Below are 22088 nucleotides of genomic sequence, written 5' to 3' on the forward strand. Positions count from 1 at the left end.
ACTGTTGCTATGCATTTGTCCTGTTGTCTTTTGTCTGTCCTGAGGCTTTACGTCATGGACCATGATTTATAGTACTAGCTCAAATTATTCCTGATTCTATATCTAAAATTGTATTGCACAAGAACATGTTCATGGCTATCATTCTAAAACAGGAGGCCATTTGAAAACCAACAATAAACTACATGCAATGGCAAAAGAATATCATGCTAACTTTTGCACAGTCACAAATTCCAGAACAGATTATTCAAAGAACTCTCTGGAAGGTAACAAGCTTATAAAAGCAATTCTAATAAAAAAAATTTCTGCATTCAACATATATAACAAAGTTACAGCATGTCACTTGCCCTATAAATTGTCACTATTACCACTTGGAGTAGAAGGAAGTGTATGCATGAAAATATATATGTGCATAATTTTATATTCCCAGAGGAAATTGAAAAATTATAGGCATTAAATAGTGTTTTAATTGCATCATGAAAAATGACATTTAAGCAATGGTTCACAGTCCTACAAAGGTAAAGTCAAGTGTATATGCAGCCTAGTCTAGTGCAGGGAGAATGGCTTTTAGAGGTGCTCAGGCCTGGAAGCAAATTCTGACCCTGCCATTAGTTGGACCTGCCACCTCTGGCTGATTCCTCTACTGCTCTGAGACTCAGGTCCCTATCAGTAAAATAGAGATATTAAATATCTATTTTGCACTGAGTTGTGGGAATTAAAGGAGAATGACTAAGTCCCTATACATTGTTGGTTTAATTATCAAACTATTAAATAAGTATTAAAAGCTAAAATTAGAAGGAGGTGGAATGGATTGGGAAATTGGGATTGATTACATACACTACTATGTTTTAAATAGATAACCAACAAGTACTGTATAGTGCAGGGAACTCTACTCAATGCTCTATGGTGACTAAATGGGAAGGAAATCCAAAAAAGGGGTTATGTGTATATGTATGACTGATTCACTCTGCTGTACAGCAGAACCTAACACAACATTATAATGCAACCGTACTCTTAAAAAAAAAATCTAAAATTAGAGATTTATGGTTCCTCAATGGATTACATACCAGCCAATACGATTAAGATTATACCATACATATCTGGCCAGATTTAAGACAAATTAAATACACCTATTTTCAGCTCTCAAATGCTGTGATTATCTAAGCATATATGAGAGAAGAATGTAAAACTCCTCTGAAGACGAGTTTTAAGAAAACTACTCTAGAATATATATGAGCACAATATTTAGGCCTCAGTGGAGTATTTTCATTTATCTGCTTTCTGATAAATCTATATTCTTTGTCTATGCTCATAAATAAAAGCAGTTCTCATAAAGTGTGTTTAAAAAGCAACAGGCTCCCTAGAGTCTGTCATACAAAGTAAAATAAGTCAGAAAGAGAAAAACAAATATTGGATATTAATGCATACATATGAAATCTAGAAAAATGGTATCGATGAACCTATCTGTAGGATGGGGATGGAGATGGAGAGAACAGACTTGTGGTCACTGTGGTGTGGGAAGGAGAGGGTGGGACAAATTGAGAGAGTAGCATCGACATATATAGACTATCATGTGTAAAGTAGATAACTAGCAGGAAGCTCAGCTCAGTGCTCTTTGATGACCTAGAGGGGTGGGATGGTGAGTGGGTATGAGGGGAATTCAAGAGGGAGGGGATATATGTATACATATGGCTGATTCATGTTGTCGTACAGCAGCAACTAACACAACACTGTAAAACAATTATATTGCAATTAAAAGTAAATTTTTAAAAAATTCAAAAAAAGAAAAAAGGAGCAGTAGATTCTGTGCTTGCATTTCTCACTCTTCTTTAAAGAAATGCTTGGTATTTCTCACTCTTTTTTAAAGGCTCAGCTCCAATATTTCTCCCTCATGAAAACTTTCTGTGTCTACTCTGCCCCATGGAATAGTCTCCACCCTGGAAAATGCTAGGGGTTTGGGGATACAAGATTGCCCTTCCTTGTTGAGCACTGGAGTGGGAATTGCAGCTCCAGTTCTTAATTAGAGATGAGCTAAAGTACTCTAAATGCCTCATACACATTACCTTTTTTTTTTTTAAAAAAAAAAAGCTGTTTCATTTTTTCCACCAACAGAATTTCTGTTTCCATGTTGACTGTTCATTTAGATTTTAGGTGAACAGATGAAGATTGTGAGAGCTCTGTTTTCAACAATTAAAGCTCTGCCCATTACTGGCCTAGTGTATTCACATGTGGTTCAACACATACTAGGTTGGGCCCTAAATATGCTCCGACCACATGATCTTCCCAAGCTATCCTAAAAGGGCGAAAGGGACTGAGCCCTGCTGGGCTTTCATCTCTTGCTCCTCCAGCCCCACCATCCAGCCTTGTCCACCCTTATCTGTGCCCTGGAAAGCCAAGCTATGATGACCAGGCACACAGTTCCCTTTTCTACAGGCTCTCAATTTGATTTGGCCAATGGCAGAAACTGGCAGACTGGAGAGTGGGCAGAGAGTGAGACTGAGGTATTTATTCCCCTGACTCACTCCCTGCCAAGCTGTCATTGTGTCTCTCAGCTGCTGTCAGGTCCCTAACTTCATAGCTACCTTCTCCTGTGTTCCGGTAACCATATTTTTTTTTAATCCAAGGCTCAGATGGTAAAGAATCTGCCTGCAATGTAGGGGAACCCAGGTTCAATCCCTGGGTCAGGAAGATCCCCTGGAGAAGGGAAAGGCTACCCACTTCAATATTCTTGCATGGAGAATTCCATGCTCAGGGGAGACTAGTGGGCTACAGTCCATGCAGTTGCAGAGTCAGACACGACTGAGCAACTCACAGCTTCAGGACTGTAGGAGAGAAATGGCTTCTCTCGTTGCCATCTCTGAAGGCTGGGACTATCCTCTGTTGATATCACTAAACCTAGCCCAAACCACTGTAAACAGCCCCTTATTCATTCTCTCAAATAACACCAGTCTGAATATGCCATCTGGTTCCTTCCAGGACCCTGACGAAGCTGTGAATCTAGTCTCAAAACACCAGAAAGTGAGTCACACTGAGCCAAAGTGTCAGGTGTTGTAGGAATAGCTGCAGTGACTAAACTGACTCTTTACCAGGAGAGTATAAGAGCAACTGTTACAACTGGATTTATGCTACAAACCAATTAATGGGAGAATGAAGGCTTTAGAAAGAAAATGAGAGTATTAACAAGAAGAATCTAGCTGGAAAATATTTTATAATCCCATGCAAATATCATAAGTCCCCCAAAATGCATCTTTTTTTCTGCTCCTACAATCACTGAAGAACATCATGAAATAAGGAGAAAGAGAGGGAGGTGAAATTCCTGAACCTTACTTAATAAAAGAGCTGAGAAAAATGAACACATTTTGATGAACATAGCACTGGAGCCCATGGAAGCTTTAGTGTATTCAAAGCTGTACTCTTACTACATCATAGAACCTAACACAGAAATGTAAGTTTATGTAAACATAAACATTTCACTGAGGAAGGGGGAAATATGGGGGAGTAGAAAGACCCTGAGCTCACCTCCTCTCATGAGCACAGCAAAACAACAACTATCTGCAAAATAATCATCCATAAAAAATGACTAGAACCCACCAGAAAAGGTCTTCTCCAACTAAAGACATAAAGAAGGAACCACAACAAGACAACTAGGAAAGGCAGGCTCAAGATATAATCAAATCCCACACCCCTGAGTGGGTGACCCCCAGACTGGAGAATTATATTGCGCAGGTTGTCCCAAAAAGGCATAAGAATTCTGGACCCCATGTCCAATTCCTCAGCCTGCGTGGTCCTGCATCAGGAAGATCATCCCCTAGAGCAGTAGTCCCCAACCTTTTTGGCACCAGAGACTGGTTTCATGGAAGACAATTTTTCCATGGACCAGCAGGGGAAGGGGAAAGTTTTGGGATGATTCAAGTGCAAATGATTACATTTACTGTGCACTTTATTTCTAGTCTAATGCTGCTGCTGATCTGACAGGAGGTACCAGTCTATGGCCCAGAGGCTGGAGACCTTTGCCCTAGAGCATTTGACTTTGAAGGCTAGCAGGGCTTAATTTCAGGAGCTTCACAGTATTGGGGGAAATAGAGACTTCACTCTTTAAAGGCCTACACAAAATTTCACATACAACCAGGACCTAAGACAAAAGCAGTAATTTGATAGGAACCCAAGCCAGACCTCCCTGCTTGTCTTAAGAGAGTCACCCAGAGAGATGGGAGGTGGCTGCAGCTCACCGAGGGGATGCAGACACTAGTCACAGCCATAATGGGGAACATTTTACCCATGAATACTGCTGCTGGCAGCACAAAAGATCCCAAATAGCAAAAACAACCTTGAGAAAGAACAGAGCTGGAGGAATCACATGCCTTAACTTCAGACTATATTAAAAAGCTACAGTAATCACAAGCAGGAATCAAGATTGCTGGGAGAAATATCAATAACTTCAGATATGCAATGACACCACCCTTATGGCAGAAAGCAAAGAGCAACTAAAGAGCCTCTTGATGAAGGTGAAAGAGGAGAGTGAAAAGGCTGGCTTAAAATTCAACATTCAAAAAACTAAGCTCCAGTCCCATCACTTCATGGCAAATAGATAGGGAAACAATGGAAACAGTGACAGACTTAATTTTCTCGGGCTCCAGAGTCACTGTAGATGGTGACTGCAGTTATGAAATTAAAAGACCCGTGCTCCTTGGAAGAAAAGCTAAGACAAACCTAGACAGTGTATTAAAAAGCAGAGACAATACTCTGCCAACAAAGGCCCATATAGTCCAAGCTATGGTTTTTCCAGTAGTCATGTATGGATGTGAGAGTTGGACCATAAAGAAGGCTGAGCACTGAAGAACTGATGCTTTTCAAACTGTGGTGTTGGAGAAGACTCTTGAGAGTTCCTTGGACTGCTAGGAGATCAAAGCAGTCAGTCCTAAAGGAAATCAACCCTGAATATCCATTGGAAGGATTGATGCTGCAGCTGAACCTCCAATATTCTGGCCACCTGATGTAAAGAGTCGACTCATTGGAAAAGACCCTGATGCTGGGAAAGTTGAAGGCAGGAGGAGGAGGAGATGACAGACGATTAGATGGTTGGATGGCATCACCAACTCAATGGACATGAATTTCAGCAGACTCCCAGAGATGGTGAAGGACAGGGAAGCCTGGCATGCCGCAGTCCATGGAGTCACAAAGAGTCAGACATGACTGAGTGACTGAACAGCAACAGTAATCAAAACAGTGTGGTACTAGCACAAAAACATATAGATCAGTGGAATAGGACAGGAAGTCCAGAAATAAGCCCACTTACTTATAATCAATAATAATCAACTTGAACTTTGATAAAGATGGCAAAAATATACAATGGAGAAAAGACAACTTCTTCAATAAGTGAAAACTGGACAACTACATGTAAAAGGATGAAATTTGAACATTCTGTCACACCATATACAAAAATAAACTCAAACTGAATTAAAGACCTAAAAGTAAGACCAAAACCCTAAAGCTCTTAGGCAGAACATGCTTTGATATAAATCACAGCAATATTTTTTGGGTCCATCTCCTAAATTAAAGGTGATAAAAGCAAAAATAAACAAATGGGACCTAATTAAACTGAAAAGATTTTGTGCAGCAAAGGAAGCAACTGAAAAACAAAAAGACAACCTACTGAAAGGAAGGAAATATTTGCAAATGACATGACTGATAAGGGATTAATAACCAACATACATAAAGAGCTCAAAGGACTCAATATAAAAAAGTAAGCAACCCAATTAAAAAATGAGCAGAAGAACTTGATAGCCATTTTTCCAAAGACATGCAGATGGCCAATAGGAACATGTAAAGAAGCTCCACATTGCTAATATTAGAGAAATACAAATCAAAAACACAATGAGATGTCACCTCACACTTGTCAAAAAAACTATCAACAAAAATAATACAAATAGCAAATGTTGGTGAAGATGTGGAGAAAAGGGAACCCTTATACATTGTTGGTGGGAACGTAAATTGGTGCTTCCACTATAGAGGTTTCTCAAAAAACTAAAAATAGAACTACTATATGACCCAGCAATTCTACTCCAGGGTATTACTGAAAAAAATTTAAAAGTCACTAATTGAATAAGATGCATCCACCTCAAGGTTCACAGCAGCATTATTTACAACTGCCGAGACGTGAAAGCAACCTGAGTGTCCATCAACAGATGAACAGATGAAGAAGTGGTACATACATACAACGGAATACTACTCAGCCATAAAAAGAAAATAAAATTTTGCCATTTGTAGCAACATGGATGGACTTGGAGGGCATACACTAAATGAAATATGCCAGAAAGATACAATACATGCTATCAGTTATATGTGGACTCTGAAAAATAGAACAAACTAGTGAATATAACAAAACAGAAGCAGACTCACAGATGTAGAGAACAAACTAATGGTTACAAGTGGAGTCAGGTGGGAGGCGCAGCATGGGGGGAGAAGTGGGAGGTACAAGCTATTGGGTTTAACACAGGCTCAAGGATGTGTTGTACAACAAGGCAATATAGCCAATATTTTCTAATAACTATAAATGCAAAGTAACCTTTAAAAACTGTATATTTTTAAAATAAATTCACCAAAAACCAGAATTCCATATTAACACAATTATGATTTGCCCTTTTCTCCTTCCTTAAAATCTTGTATTTCAATAAGCAGCACTATTTTCATGTGACAATGGGCTTGTCACTTAAATTAAGGACTTTTTTCTGAACTTCCTCTGATTTTTCTCTGGTTACCTCTCACCTTCCACAGTCCAAAAACTTCCTATTGGGATAATGGTCTTAGCAGCCTCATTTGCCCAGAGAAGCCATTTACTTCACCTTCCAAATCTACTTGTACTCACCCTTCTTAGTTTTCTCTTCTCTTCCTCTTTCACTTCCTGTTACTCTCACCCAAGGACACTTGAAAAAAAAAAAAAAGTTCAGCTTGAAATGTACATTGAGATCTCATCCATATTCTGTACCAATTTCCAGACCATAAAACTCCTTATTGGCAGAGAAAGTGTTCTATGATAATGCCTAAAATAGTCCCTTTTACCTTGTGCTTAAAATAAAGCACACCTTGAAAGTACTTTGTAAAACAGTTTCATGCAAATACAGAAGTCAAAGAGGCCAAAAGAGGGGTCCCTTTTCTCCTCTCCTTTTGTTAATGAATACAAAGATTCTTTTCACTGGAACACCTAAGAGAGAAAGCTAGCTTAGGGATTTGGTAAGAGTGGCATCTGGAAAGAGAGGGGGGCTGAAGGAGCCCCGATGACTCTTACTGTTTAAACCATGCTGGAATGTGAAGCCGACTATAACCAACGGCCAGCTCACACCACTGATGGCAAAGGTGACTTCTGAGCCAAAGAGTCACAAATCTGAGCTACCGTCTTCCAAGGAGACCAACAGCCACTCCAGCAGCCAGCTCAGTGCATGCACCTCAGGCCTGCCACTCCTTGCTAACCTCCTCCTGCCCCCACCCCAGTTGCTTGGTACCATTTGCACAGGGTAGACACTCAGTAAGGAACTGTGGAATATGCCCGAACAAGGATGACTTCACCCATTCATTCATTTTGAAAAGTCCACTCCCCTGACTCTGATGATGACCGATTTCCTTTTACCTTTTGGCGTCTGCGTCTGGGCAGCGGGCAACTCATGGCTGTGCAGCCTCAAATTAGCATAGTCACTATACCATGACTCATCAGCAAAGAACTTTCCCATCAGAACCTAATTAAGGTTCTCCACATCCCTGTGAGGTAAGTGAGTATGCTCTCCTGCAGTTTATAAGGAGGAAATCGGGGATGAAGAGGTTCCTGGCTCTGTCAAAGGTTATTAAGGGTGTCTGCCAGGGATGAAGTCATTCCACAGTCATCCCGGTTCAGTCTTTCCACTCACTAAGGATCCAGGCCATTTCCTTGTGCTGTGACCACCTTATCATTCTCTGGACTTTTGTGATGATGCAGACAGAGTCCAGAAGATACATGCATTTCAGAAGGAAAAAAGGTATTATGGTATACCCTCCTGGTGGCTCAGAAGTAAAGAATCTCTCTGCCAACGAGGAGACAAAAGAGACACAAGTCAGGAAGTTTCTTCCCCTGGGTCGGGAAGATCCCCTGGAGCATGAAATGGCAGCCTGCTCCAATGTTCTTGCCTGGAAAATCCCATGGACAGAAAAGCCTGGAAGGCTATAGTCTATAGGGTCAAAAAGAGTCAAAAATGACTTATCAACTAAACTATAAGAAGAAGTTATGCCCTTGCTAAATGCTTCAGATGTCTCTTCCCATAATAACTCATATTAGAAGTCCTCTCTCAGATACTTTCCAGTAAAGGTATCTTGTTAGGTCGAGTTAATTCTGTCTCCTGGAAAGAGGGTTCAGAATAAAACATCTTCATCCTTTTCCTGAGGAAAGGGACAATAAGGTTCACTCCTGCAACTTCAGAGGCACAAGCCAGCACACAGACAGCCTTGGAGTTCAGGGTTATTGCCTGTTCAGGTTTGTGAACTTCCCAGAGCACAATGATGGCACAGTCTCCCCAACACACTTCGGCCAGGCCCTCTTGGCTCTTCAGCACATTTTATGTCTCTGATGGGTTTCCTAGGATAGGTACACAGCAAATACTGCAACTTCCTCTACCACCAGCCTTTCTGACTTTGCCAAAAAGAACCAGGATTATCTGCTTCCAAGGGAGAATCATGTTTCAACCACCAAAACCATGTTCTTTTTGCTTTGCCAGTTCTGCTTCCTCCTCCTAGCTCCAGATGAGGACCCGTCCCAGGTTTCCAGCTTTTATGTTATTACTATTTACTTTCCCACAATGTGATTACTGGTACTTTCCTTAGGGACCAGATTTGTGCTCACACATTCTACTCCCACTCCTTGTTGATTTCTAAGTCACCAGACCCATCCCTGATCTGAGGAGGCTGGACTGTATATTTCTGCCATTTTACATAGCATGAATTGGAGTAGATTACTTACTATTTCATTTGGGGAATGACTAGTTCAGAAACACAATAAAACATGCTCTAATGCCACAGTAATTAAAACAGTGCAGCAGCAGCATTTGAGTAGACAGACAAATGGAACAGAATAGAAAGTCTGGAAAACAGACTGAAATACATGTGAGAGTCTGTTATAGGGAAAAAAATGGCATCTAAAACCAGTAAGATAAGAATAAACTTTAAGAAACTGAGTTGGGATAACTGGGTACATACCTCATACAGCACACACACAAAACAAAACCACAAATGTTCCAGAAACGAAAACTGGAACACAGACTGGTACTGGATAATCTTAAGGAATCATTGGTATAATAATGAAATAGAAGTTATATCCTAAAAAGTTTGACATGTTATTGATATATAATGATATACTTACAAAGAAAATATAATGTCCAGGGTTTGCTTTAAATATTCTCAAAATAGGTGGGAGAATAAGATGAAATAATATTGGCAAAATATCCCTAATTGTTGAAGTTGGATGACAGGTAATTGGGGTTTATTATACTATTTTCTCTAATTTGTCCATTTAAAATTATCTGTAATAATGCTCAACATCACTCATTATTAGAGAAATGCAAATCAAAACCACAATGAGGTACCATTTCACACCAGTCAGAATGGCTGCTATCCAAAAGTCTCAGTTCAGTTCAGTTCAGTCGCTCAGTCGTGTCCGACTCTCTGCGACCCCATGAATTGCAGCACGCCAGGCCTCTCTGTCCATCACCAACTCCCGGAGTCCACACAAACCCATGTTCATCGAGTCGGTGATGCCATCCAACCATCTCATCCTCTGTCGTCCCCTTCTCCTCCCGCCCCCAATCCTACCCAGCATTAGGGTCTTTTCCAATGAGTCAACCCTTCGCATGAGGTGGCCAAAGTATTGGAGTTTCAGCTTCAACATCAGACCTTCCAATGAACACCCAGGATTGATCTCTTTTAGGATGGATTGATTGGATCTCCTTGCAGTCCAAAGGACTCTCAAGAGTCTTCTCCAACACCACAGTTCAAAAGCATCAATTCTGCGGCACTCAGCTTTCTTCACCGTCCAACTCTCACATCCATACATGACCACTGGAAAAACCATAGCCTTGACTAGACGGACTTTTGTTGGCAAAGTAATGTCTCTGCTTTTAAATATGCTATCTAGGTTGGCCATAACCTTCCTTCCAAGGAGTAAGCGTCTTTTAATTTCATGGCTGCAGTCACCATCTGCAGTGATTCTGGAGCCCAAAAAAATAAAGTCTGACACTGTTTCCACTGTTTCCCCATCTATTTCCCATGGAGTGATGGGACCAGATGCCATGATCTTAGTTTTCTGGACGCTGAGCTTTAAGCCAACTTTTTCACTCTCCTCCTTCACCTTCATCAAAAGTCTACAAGCAATAAATGCTGGAAAGGGTGTAGAGAAAAGGGAACCCTCTTACACTGTTGGTGGGAATGAAAACTAGTACAACCACTATGGAGAACAGTGTGGAGATTCCTCAAAAAACTGGAAATAGAACTGCCATATGACCCAGCAATCCCACTGCTGGGCATACACACCGAGGAAACCAGAATTGAAAGAGACACGTGTTCCCCAATGTTCATCGCAGCACTGTTTACAGTAGCCAGGACATGGAAGCAACCTAGGTGTCCATCAGCAGACGAATGGATAAGGAAGCCCTGGTACATATACACAATGGAATATTACTCAGCCATTAAAAAGAATAAATTTGAATCAGTTCTAATGAGGTGGATGAAACTAGAGCCCATTATACAGAGTGAAGTAAGCCAGAAAGAAAAACACCAATACAGTATACTAACACATACATATGGAATTTAGAAAGATGGTAACAATAACCCTATATGCGAGACAGAAAAAGAGACACAGACGCATAGAACAGTCTTTTGGACTCTGTGGGAGAAGGTGAGGGTGGGACTATCTGAGAGAATAGCATTGAAACATGTATATTATTATATGTGAAACAGAACACCAGTCCAGGTTAGATGCATGAGACAAGTGCTCAGGGCTGGTGCAATGGGATGGCCCAGAGGGATGGGATGGGGAGGGAGGTGGGAGGGGGGTTCAGGATGGGGAACACATGGAAACCCATGGCTGATTCATGTCAATGTGTGGCAAAAACCATTAAAATATTGTAAAGTAATTAGCCTCCAACTAAAATAAATAAAGAAATAATATATATATATATAAAATCATAAAAAAATTTAAAAAATTATCTGTAATAAAATATCTTAAAAATACAAGAAAATATAAATGACTTCCTTAGAGTGAGGAAAGGCCATTCTGACTATGATTAAAAATTTATAATGTATTAAAAAGTGTGAAAATTCAATTACATTAAGCAACAATAAATTCTGTATGACAAAAAAAATCATAAATAAAAAAAAGCAAATAACCTGGGGGAAATATTTTTAACTCATGTCACAGACAAAACAATGGATAATCTCACTAACATGGAAAGAGCTACTGAAAATTGGTAAGAAAATTATCAGCAACCCAACAGAAAAATTGGTAAAAGACATTAATAGACATTTTGTGGAAAAAGTGAATAAAATAGCCTTTAAACCACATGATGTAAGCTGACCATCTTTTCAAATAGAAGAAATATAAATTAAAACTATACTTTATAAATTCCAGATTTTGACTTGTCTGATCGATAAAAATGTTTTCTAATACTCTTTTTAGGAGACCATAGGAAATCAGTCATTTTCATACACTGCTGGTGGGAATGTGACTCCAAGGAGCAATTTGGAAACATTATTAAAATTTCAAATGCATTTATCCTTGACCCAAAATCTCACTTCTGGGAATTTTTTCTACAGATGGTCTGCTTTCATGCAAAATAATATACTGCCATGATAGTCTTTGGAGCATTGTTTATAATAGCAAATGATTGGGAAAAACCCTAAATGTCCATCAAAAGAGTATGTGCTGTGTGTGTAGGGGGGTGTATACATATATATATATATACCTAAAATGGAATATGATGCAGCCATTTGAAAAAATGGGATTTCCTTAGCAGTCAGCAGTTAAGACTCTACACTTCCACTGCAGGGGACAGAGGTTCCATCCCTGGTTGGGGAACTAAGATTTTGCATGTTGCATGGCACAGCCAAAATTAAAAAAAGGAGATACTCCCTATATTCTGCTGTGAAAAAGTTCTAGGAGATATATATATATATATATATATATATATATATATATATGAATAGAGATAGTTATAAATATATGAATATCATGTCATTTTTGTGTGTTAGAGAGGGAATAAAAAATACTATATGTATTTATACTTATACGCATAAATATACTCAGGAACATTTTATAGGAAACTAATAAAAGTGATGACCTGTAGGTGGAGGGACAGGGGTAAATAATACACCTAATAAAAGGACAGAAGTGGGATGGAGACTTCTCAAAGCACGTCTCATTTCATTGTTTTGAGTTTTGATCCATATGAATGCATAACTTACTCAAAATTTAAATTAAAACAGGGTTTGACTGGCTCTGTAGTTTATGGATAAGCACCTACTGTATATTTAAAGCTCAACAGTTCTTTCTAAATGGACCAGGGACTTTGTAAATCCAAAGAGCAAATGATACAAAAGCATTTCAGAGCCAAAGAAAAATGCTATCATTTAGTGGTAGGGATGGGAGTCCCAGACAATTCACCATCTTAATTACATTTTGCAAATTCCATTGGGAAAGCCCCTGAGATCTTAATAAGAACACAGTCACGGTTGTCTGCAATATGACAGTGGATTAAGAATGTAGGAAAGGGAGATAACAGCCAGGAAGCACTGCCTCCCAGCAGAACAGGAGTGGTCTATCCATTTGAATCTACTGTGATTGTTGACTATTAGCAACACATCCCTCTCTCACTGCAGGCCAATAAGTTCTAACTTTTTCATTCCTGAAGTCCAGACCCCAGATTCCACATTTAGAAGGATTTAAATAAACTGTATTGGAAAAGACCCTGATGCTGGGAAAGACTGAAGGCAAAAAGAGAAGAGGGCGGCAGAGGATGAGATGGTTAGACAGTATCACTGACTCAATGGACATGAATCTGGGCAAACTCGAGAACATAGCGAAGGACAGGGAAGCCTGGGGTTCTGCAATCCATGGGGTCATAAAGAGTCAGACATGACTGAGCAACTGAACAACAACAACAATGTAGAAGATAATCAGTAAACCAGTTTTTAAGATGTAAAACAAAACGCACAACTGCCATGAAAAGTATGTTCCACAAAAAATAATTACCTTAATATGATATACAGAATTTTGACAAGCACACACAAAAAATTTTTTTATGTTCATTAGCCTACATTGTTTATTGCCCCTAAATGAGCAATTTCCATTAGGCTCTTTGAACTATAAGTAATGGTTTATCTCCCAGGACTCCAATTGAGGTTCTGAAATCTCAGAATTCAGCAACCCCCCATCTCCACAAGAAGGCTTCAGAGGTAAGAGGGGCCTATAACCCACTCCCACAGGAAAGGATGCAATGGTTCCTGGTGCACATAGTTAGGGGGGAAATTGCTGTTTAGATGAGTAACAAGTTAAATATTTAGCTCGTGGGCTGTTTCTCAGCATTTCAGTTTCCTCATATGTTGAATCAAGTATTAAGAGTTAGTGCTAACATTAGGCAAGTCACTTAACCCCCTTGTGCCTCAGTTTCCATACTGTAAAAGGAGAAAATAAAAAATACAACCTCAAGGGAGTGAGTGAACATCACAATCACTTAGAATCACGTCTGAAGACAGTGCAAACTCAATAAATATTAGCCGCCTACCTGTAACATCTTAGAGATGAGTATGTTGAAAACTCTGTCTTTGGAGCCAGAATTCCAGGGCTGCCTGAGAAGTTACAGAATACATCTCTGTCACCATTTTCCTTAGACTAATTAGCTCTGGTACAAATGGAAATTATTTACTTTCAAAACTCCGACCTTACTTGTGTTGAGTGATTTATACTATCCTGTAGCCAGGAGGTCCCAGACCTGCATTCTCTCCTTGGAAAATCTGTACATCTTCTTCCAAAGACAGTATTTGTTCATACCTCTTGTCTTAGAAATGACTTCAGGCAAGGGTTAGGCAGAGAATATCAACCCCTTTCCCCACCTTCTATGTGAGGCCTGGAACATAGGGAGCAGAGGAAGACACCGCACACAGGGGCAGAGCCAACCAGCCCACCGCTTCCCCGGGGACTTTAGAAGAGACACCGGGTTGGGCCAGCTCACAAATAGAACAGACATGCAGCTGGACTCTGGGATCTGGCACCTCCAAGCTTCTCTTTTCTATCACAAAGGGATGTTAAAGTGTCATGTGCTTAGTTGCTCAGTCGTGTCCGACTCTTTGTGACCCCATGGACTGTAGCCCGCCAGGCTCCTCTGTCCATGGGGATTCTCCAGGCAAGAGTACTGAAATAGGTTGCCATGCCCACCTCCAGAAGATCTTCCCAGCCTAGGGATAGAACCCAGGACTTCCTCATTGCAGGCGGCTTCTTTATCGTCTGAGACCCCAGGGTTATGATGTGGAAGCAAACAGGAGAAAAGAACATCCTTAATCAGTAGTTTCAATGTGTGCCTGTCCCTCCCCAACAGTGGCTCATCGTAACATCACGCAAGCTGGAGAGGACGGGAGCTGAGGGTGGACAATCAGGAGGACACCATCCAGAATGTTACAAACAGCTCCCCCAGATCATTTGATCTTAGAGAAGAAAAGGAAATCAGATTCTGCATCCCTAAAGGGAAATCAGAGGATAAACATTTTCCTGGCTAAAAGTTTGAAATATATACCTTTGCCACACTCAAAATTTTCAGCCATTATTTCTTGCCTTATACTTTTCTCCTTTAAAATGCACACGTTAATTTCATAGAATAATCCAGTTTATACCCTATAAATGCACACAACCCATTTTTTCAGTTATTCAATCAGTATTTATAGAGCACCTACCACATGCCCAGCATGGTTTTGTTCACCACCATAGCTTCAGTCCCTAAAACACAGATGCTGCTCTCAGAGGTCAGACTTTCCAGTGCTTTGCTAGTGGTTTCCTTCATGAGCCTTCATGTAGAACAACTTCCTTTTTTTAAGCTAACATTTATTGCGGGCTTATGGGTGAATTAACACCATTAATTCATTTAATTCTCACATCACCTCTGTGAAGTGGTACTATTATTATCCCCTTTGTACAGATGAGGTTGAAATTTAAAGACAGGAAAACTAACTTACTCAAAACCACAGAGCTAGCAAATCACAAACAAAATTAAAATTCAGGTCCAATTACAAACTCCTCCATCTTAATCCCTACAACTAAACTGCCTTCAAAACTTCTTAAATAGAGTTGGCCAGGATGGGTATATTTGGTTTCAATGGTCTCTTCTGCATTTTCTTTGTTTGCTTTGTTGTGATTTTCATCTTCTGAACAATGTCTTTCAAGCATCTACAAAATGATCATTTAAAAGCAATTGTATCCAGTCATGGGACCATGGCCGAGTAGGCTAAAAAATGACAGCCGTTTGAACATAAATATTTAAATATATGCACTACCCTCCATTTAGTGCATTATTCATATTCTAGGCTGACATAAAAAAGGTTTCTGGAACTTACCAGCTGCTTCATTTTGTGATCTCAACGATTCTCACCCAAACAAGACTCAAAGGACCCATTTTCCAAATCAGCTTCCTTATATTTACACCTGGTCATTGATGTCATTTGCTGTCTTTTCTGCCAATCCCAAACTGACTAGGGAGGAGGATCAGTCTGAATTCTCTTTAATTGCTTCCTTTCCCTTTCCCCAAGCCTTGCATTTTCCCCCCTAAAACCAAAACCATAGTTTAGTGAAGTGAGTGTGATTAAGCAAATTATGAACCAGCTTAGGGAGCTACTCTAATTAGGGATACTTTCCTGACTCTGCTCGCAGGAGGCCTGCCTTGCCTAGAACACCCACTCTGTCTGGGGGCGGTATGTCAGCTGATGGCAATCACCGCTGCTATTTTTCCAGGTTAATGCAATATTAGGGTCTGAAGCCCCAAACTTGAACAATTATTCTCCTTGATATGTCTTTACTCAGTCCACTGATAAATGTTGCCTGTCAGCCCTGAATGCCCCAGCAGCCCACGCAACCATTCATTAGACCTCAGATTCTTCAATGGGAAGAAGAAGGTGTGCCCACAGGCAGTATCTGTCTCCCTCTCTCATCATATTTAAGCTCCCTGAAGGTAGAAGTAGTCTTGCATCTCCAGCAATGGGACTGGCACAGAGCAGGGGCCCAAATGTTTGCTGAATATTGTGGAATGAAGAAAGGAGGTATAAAAACTAGTCACCTTTTCCTCTAAGGGGAGAAGGCAATGGCACCCCACTCCAGTACTCTTGCTTGGAAAATCCCATGGACGGAGGAGCCTGGTAGGCTACGGTCCATGGGGTCGCTAAGAGTCGGACACGACTGAGCGACTTCACTTTCACTTTTCCCTTTCATGCACTGGAGAAGGAAATGGCAACCCACTCCAGTATTCTTGCCTGGAGAATCCCAGGGATGGCGGAGCCTGGTGGGCTGCCGTCTGTGGGGTCGCACAGAGTCGGACACGACTGAAGCGACTTAGCAGTAGCAGCAGCAGTTTCCTCTAAGGGGCACTTGATGGGACAATGGATCTAATGATAAAACACTTGCATGGGGGATATATATATATCACATACTACACTGAAATGAGGATGCATGAGCACTAAGTCACTTCAGTCACGTCCGACTCTGTAGCCCGCCAGGCTCCTCCATCCATGGGATTCTCCAGGCAGGAATACTGGAGTGGGTTGCCATGCCCTTCTCCAGGGGATCTTCCTGACCCAAGGATTGAACCCACATCTCTTATGTCTCCTGCACTGGCAGGTAGGTTCTTTACCACTAGTGCCACCATTTTCCTTAAAAAACTAAAAATAGAGCTACCACATGATCCAGCGATCTCATTCCTGGGCATACATGCAGAAAAGATGAAAACTCTAGTTCAAAAAGATACATGCATCCCAATGGTCTCAGCAGCACTATTTAAAATAGCCAAGACATGGAAGCACCCTAAGTGTCCATTGACAGAGGAATGGACAAAGAAGATGTAGCACATATATACAAGGGAATACTACTCAGCCATAAAAAAGAATGAATTCATGCCATTTGTAGCAACGTGGATGGACCTAGAGATTGCTGTACTAAGTGAATTCAAAAAGATAAATACTATAAGATATCATTTATATGTAGAATCTTTAAAAATCATACAAATGAACTTAATTACAAAACAGAAAGAGACTCACAGACATAGAAAATAAAGTTTGGTTGTTAAAGAAAAAAGAAGTAGGTGGGATAAATTGGAAATCTGAGATTAACAAATACTACTGTGTATAAAATAAACAACAAGGATCTACTGTACACAGAGGGAACTATACTCAATATCTTGTAATAATCTAGAGTCAAAAAAAATCTGAAGAAGAATATATATAAATAACTGAATTACTTTGTTATGCATCTGAAAACTAACATAACATTGTAAATCAACTATAATTCAATAAAAAGAATGTTGAAAAGACAAGGGAAGCTCTTAGTACATATTTTATAGCAAATACCAGTGAGTTTTCACCATTAACTTAAAACAGTTAAAAGCTGCAATTTAAATACAGGAGAAAAGTATCAAACAGACATAGAATCAGGAGTTTGCACTGAGAAAACAGCAGTGGGAGCAATAACCAACACTCTCACAAGTTTAATTTGGTTATGAAATCCTTCAAGGAAAATTTCAGAACTGTAGGAACTTAACTGAGACTTACGATGTGGTTGTATATTAAAATACTGTCAGCCCTGCTTAGGCTTCTACTTAACTTCCTATACCTTCTGGCAATGGTAGTTCAAGATGGAGAGTTGAGAGAGCACTGTTGCTAGAATTCCTTTGGGTCTGGGCTCACTGGGCCCTGCAGAACAGACCAAAGAAAATTTGGCAATGTCCTGCAGCCATGGCATCGCCACACCATGTAGTCTATGGATTTGGCTTCCTCTGTGTGAGTGATTATGCTGAGCACTGGAATAGAAGTGTCATGTTCGGCACCATCCATCCAAACTTATCTTTGGAGTTTTTCTTAGCTGAGGAAGTATTGACAAACTTTTTAAATGGAAAACTGATACATATATACACACACACATACACATATATGTAAACACAAATATATATGTATAAACCTCTTTTTCATTTCTTTTTATATTTTTTTAAATTGGGGTATAATTGCTTTGCCATGTTGCATTAGTTTCTCCTGTACAACATCGGCAATCATCCATATGTATACATATATCCCCTCCCTCTGGAGCCTCTCCCTCCCCATTCCTCCCACCCTGCCCCTCCAGGTCATCACAGAGCACTGAGATGAGCTCCCACTAGCTGTCTATTTTATACTTGGTAGTATATATATGTCAATGCTACTCTCTCTTTCTTGAATGCCTACTATGCACTATATGAGGAGCTAGAAATAAAAATTTAAGTAAGACAGGGTCCATGCCCTAAAGTTTGAATACAGTGATGAAGACAGTTTATGCACAAATGGCAAATAGGTGAAGGTTGCTATAGATACACTGGATTGTGCAGTGTTACTAACTCTGCTCCATTTACTTTTATAAAATGATTTCTAGTGATCCCTGTAGCTTGTAGTAGGTAGGGAAGTGTATTATTTATGCTGAAATCTTGTAGGGAGGCTCCTAGAAATAAGCAAGTCTGCAAGGAACAAATCTACATATGTTTAGTTTGGTTCAACAGAAGAAATGTCTAGAGAAAAAAACATTTTTTTCTTAACAAGAGAAAAAGAAGCATGCTGGCTGTGACTTTCCACAGGTATCCCCAGAATAAATGAATGGGGGTGGACACACTGAGACCTGTGGTCTGACAGGGAGCATGTTGAGGCTCTGTGTCCACATCCTGAACTTGGAACTGGGTAGCCTAGACCTCTGTTTTCCAGCAAACTTCAGAGCCCTCATGTCCTCATTCTCGGTTCAGAAACTTCACCCTTCCAACGAAGTTCAATTCTCCCAGAAGCATAAAGTATACTAGATATGACAAGCTTGGAAAAATCAAGTTTTACTGATTACTAGTTTACTCATTGCAAATGAAATGTCCAGTGTAGTAAGAGGTACCCCGTATGTCCTTGTCCTCCAAGGTGAGTTTGTCACAACAGGTTTAGCTTATTTTCCTGAAGGCACTTTAGATACCTTTTAGAAATGGTGTATTTCTGTATGATTCAAAATAAAATAATTTTCACTTATATGAAGTATTTGCCATCACCTTACTGAGCACCAAGAGCCCTGACTCTTACAATGGACATAATATAAGAACCTGTTTCCTATTTTGACTTGGAAAAGTTGGATGCAAATTCATGTGGACTGCTAAAATGTGTCATCAGCTGAAGCCAGCAAAGGGCTCTTCTGCTGTTTCAGACTGAAGCAGTTTTCTCAGTGAAATGTGAGGTAGTCCTTAGAGTCTGGGAGCCAGCCTCACTTACTGGCACTTTCTCCCTGTCTGTTGTGAGCATCCACAGAGTTTTTTGAAGTTTTTTTTTGTTGTTTTGTTTTACTTTCATATGATATCATTTATATGTACAATCTTAAAAAATAATACAAACTTATTTATAAAATAGAAACAGATGTGCAGATATCAAAAACAAACTTATGGTTACCAATGGAGAAATGAGTAGGGGAGGGATAAATTAGGAGTCTGGGAATGGTGTAGAACCTGCCTGCCAATACAGGAAACATAACGAGATGAGGGTTCAATCCCTGGGTTGGGAAGATCCCCTGGAGCAGGAAATAGCAACCCACTCCAGTATTCTTGCTTGGAGAATTCCATGGACAGAGGAACCTGGGGGGCTACAGTCCATAGGGTCACAAAGAGTCAGACACGACTAAAATGACTTAGTGCAGCACATATATAGGATGGATAACTAACAAGGACCTACTGTACGGTGCTGGGAACTATGATAACATATACAGAATTTTTACAAGCTGTAGTGATGACTATCAGACTCATGACAACTGGTCCAAGAACTGAGTTCTACCTTGAGTTCATTTTCAAGAGAGTGTCTCACTCAAACAACTTATTCAACCCTGCTTCTAAGGTCTCTCACATCCATTTTTAAATCCTTAGAATTTCAATCTTGCTTTGGGAAGATGCCAGAAATTCAAATAATCGTCTGATAATTAAATGACCACTATTGCCAGCACATCCAAAATAGTAGGCTCTTGGGAAATACCGGAGATCAAAATTCTATTAAATCCATATGAAGTACCTGCTGTGTGGTCAGCACTGTGATGACCACTACAGAGTTGAAATGGAGTTATACTTTATTTTTAAGAAAAGTCTTTGACCTAAAGAACTATTGGGACTAGATATCACACATGAAATGACTACAGTGAGAACAGGGCAGAGATGATTAATAATTATAAAAAGTGCTTTAGGGTACAGTAAGTGATAATAGAGTACATTCACATACAATAGTTCTTTTGATTTTGATGACCACATGGTGAGGTAGGCAAGGGAGATACTGCATTATTAACCTCATTTTATAGACGAGGAAACTGTGAGGTCCAGGGTAGCCAAGGGCACCTTGCAAATAAGTGGCAGAGTTCCAGGATAGTAGTATTAGCATTGCCTCTCTGTTCTGTAATCTTGGTGCCACATCACACTGCTTCTTTGCTAAGTACTACTGAAGAAGAGGAAGGAGCGTGGAAGGATGTGAAAGGTGAGCTGTAAAGGGTACTGGTAGGCAACAGAAAGGATATGGCGTCTTCATGGGGAAAGAAAAAGAGAGAAATAGGCAAAGAACATGACCGTGGGCTTGGAGGCATAGAATTGGGAGGGAACAACTTACTGAAAGGAGATGTATATTAGAAGGAAGTAGGAAATACAGCTTGATAGGAAAATTAAGTAATCATGGAATTTGCAGAAAGTTGAAATCAGGAGTTGAGTTTTCGTCTTTCTAGCAAAGAGGCTATTTTTTTGGAAGGAGACAATATAGAGGTTAAGAAAGGGGACATGGTGTTCCAGCAGCAGGGGGGTTAGAAGAGTGGATGATAGGGAGGCAAACAGTCTGAGTTTCTGGAATTCAGGAGTTGAGGGGCAGGGGGAGGAATGACCTGGCATAGTTCTAAAATGTTGAGGTGGACATGCTTTACAGAATTCATCACCCAATTCATTTGCACGTCACTGAACAACAGCAAAGCTAAAAATACTCCGGTTACAAGAACAGGGCATATAAAGGAAGGATGACTGGTGCTTAGAAATTTATGATGGATTAAGTCATTTTAGGTTGGTTGACATAAAGCTTATAAAATATGCTGTCTCAAGCATTTAGGATTGACAAAGATAAAATTACCTGCATTTTTAGGCTTTCGTTTGACTTCCTGCATTCAGCCAGGCTGTTATCAGGCTTAACTGATTACAAGCTGTTGTAGCTCCAACAGATGAAGGGAATTTGAATAGGGTGGGAGGTACTCTGCATCCCTCACCTACACTTAACTGAGAATAGGTCTGATTTTATAAAATTTCTTTTATTAGGATATTTCACAAAATTTCATATGGGTAAGGAGTTCTATGGCTTAATACAACTGAAAAGCCATTGATTCAGTCCAATCCTAGCCACAAACAGATGAGGAAGATAGGACAGAGAGATGCAGGGCCTGGCCCAAAGTCACAGGCAAGTGAGGCCACTTGAGGGGCATTTATAACTATTAATACTTTAAACTAGGAACTGAAAAGGCTCCACAGCAAAAGGAGACACTCAACAAAATGAAAAGGCAACCTACTGAACAGGAGAAAATATCTGTAAACCAATATCTGATAAGGGATTAAGATACAAAATATATAAGGAACTCATACGACTCAACAGCAAAAAAACCCCAAATAATCCAATTTTAAACGGACAAATGACTTGAAGAGATACTTTCCAAAGAAGACATTCAAATAGCCAACAGGTACATTTGTTGTTGTTCAGTTGCTCAGTTGTGTCCGACTCTTTGTGACCCCATGGACTGCAGCACACCAGGCCTCCCTGTCCTTCAACATTTCCTGGAG

At 40.1% G+C, this 22088-nt stretch overlaps 1 protein-coding gene across 14 annotated transcripts in view; it reads right to left on the minus strand.

The window, feature by feature from the left end:
• The window catches only part of LYPD6B (LY6/PLAUR domain containing 6B), a 229257-nt gene that overhangs the window by 22505 nt on the left and 184664 nt on the right, over positions 1-22088 (minus strand). For 12 of the 14 annotated variants that reach the window (XM_081580519.1, XM_081580529.1, XM_081580522.1 and 9 more), the window contains one exon: positions 6863-6920. The exons of the other annotated variants lie outside the window; for them this stretch is intronic. The gene's annotated coding sequence lies outside the window, so the exon portion shown is untranslated. The remainder of the gene's footprint in view (positions 1-6862; positions 6921-22088) is intronic. 14 annotated transcript variants of the gene reach the window in all.

This window comes from Giraffa tippelskirchi, chromosome 3 (genome assembly GCF_054371585.1).
Source record: "Giraffa tippelskirchi isolate mGirTip1 chromosome 3, T2T-mGirTip1v1.2.pri, whole genome shotgun sequence".
In the NCBI taxonomy this organism is placed as follows: domain Eukaryota; kingdom Metazoa; phylum Chordata; class Mammalia; order Artiodactyla; family Giraffidae; genus Giraffa; species Giraffa tippelskirchi.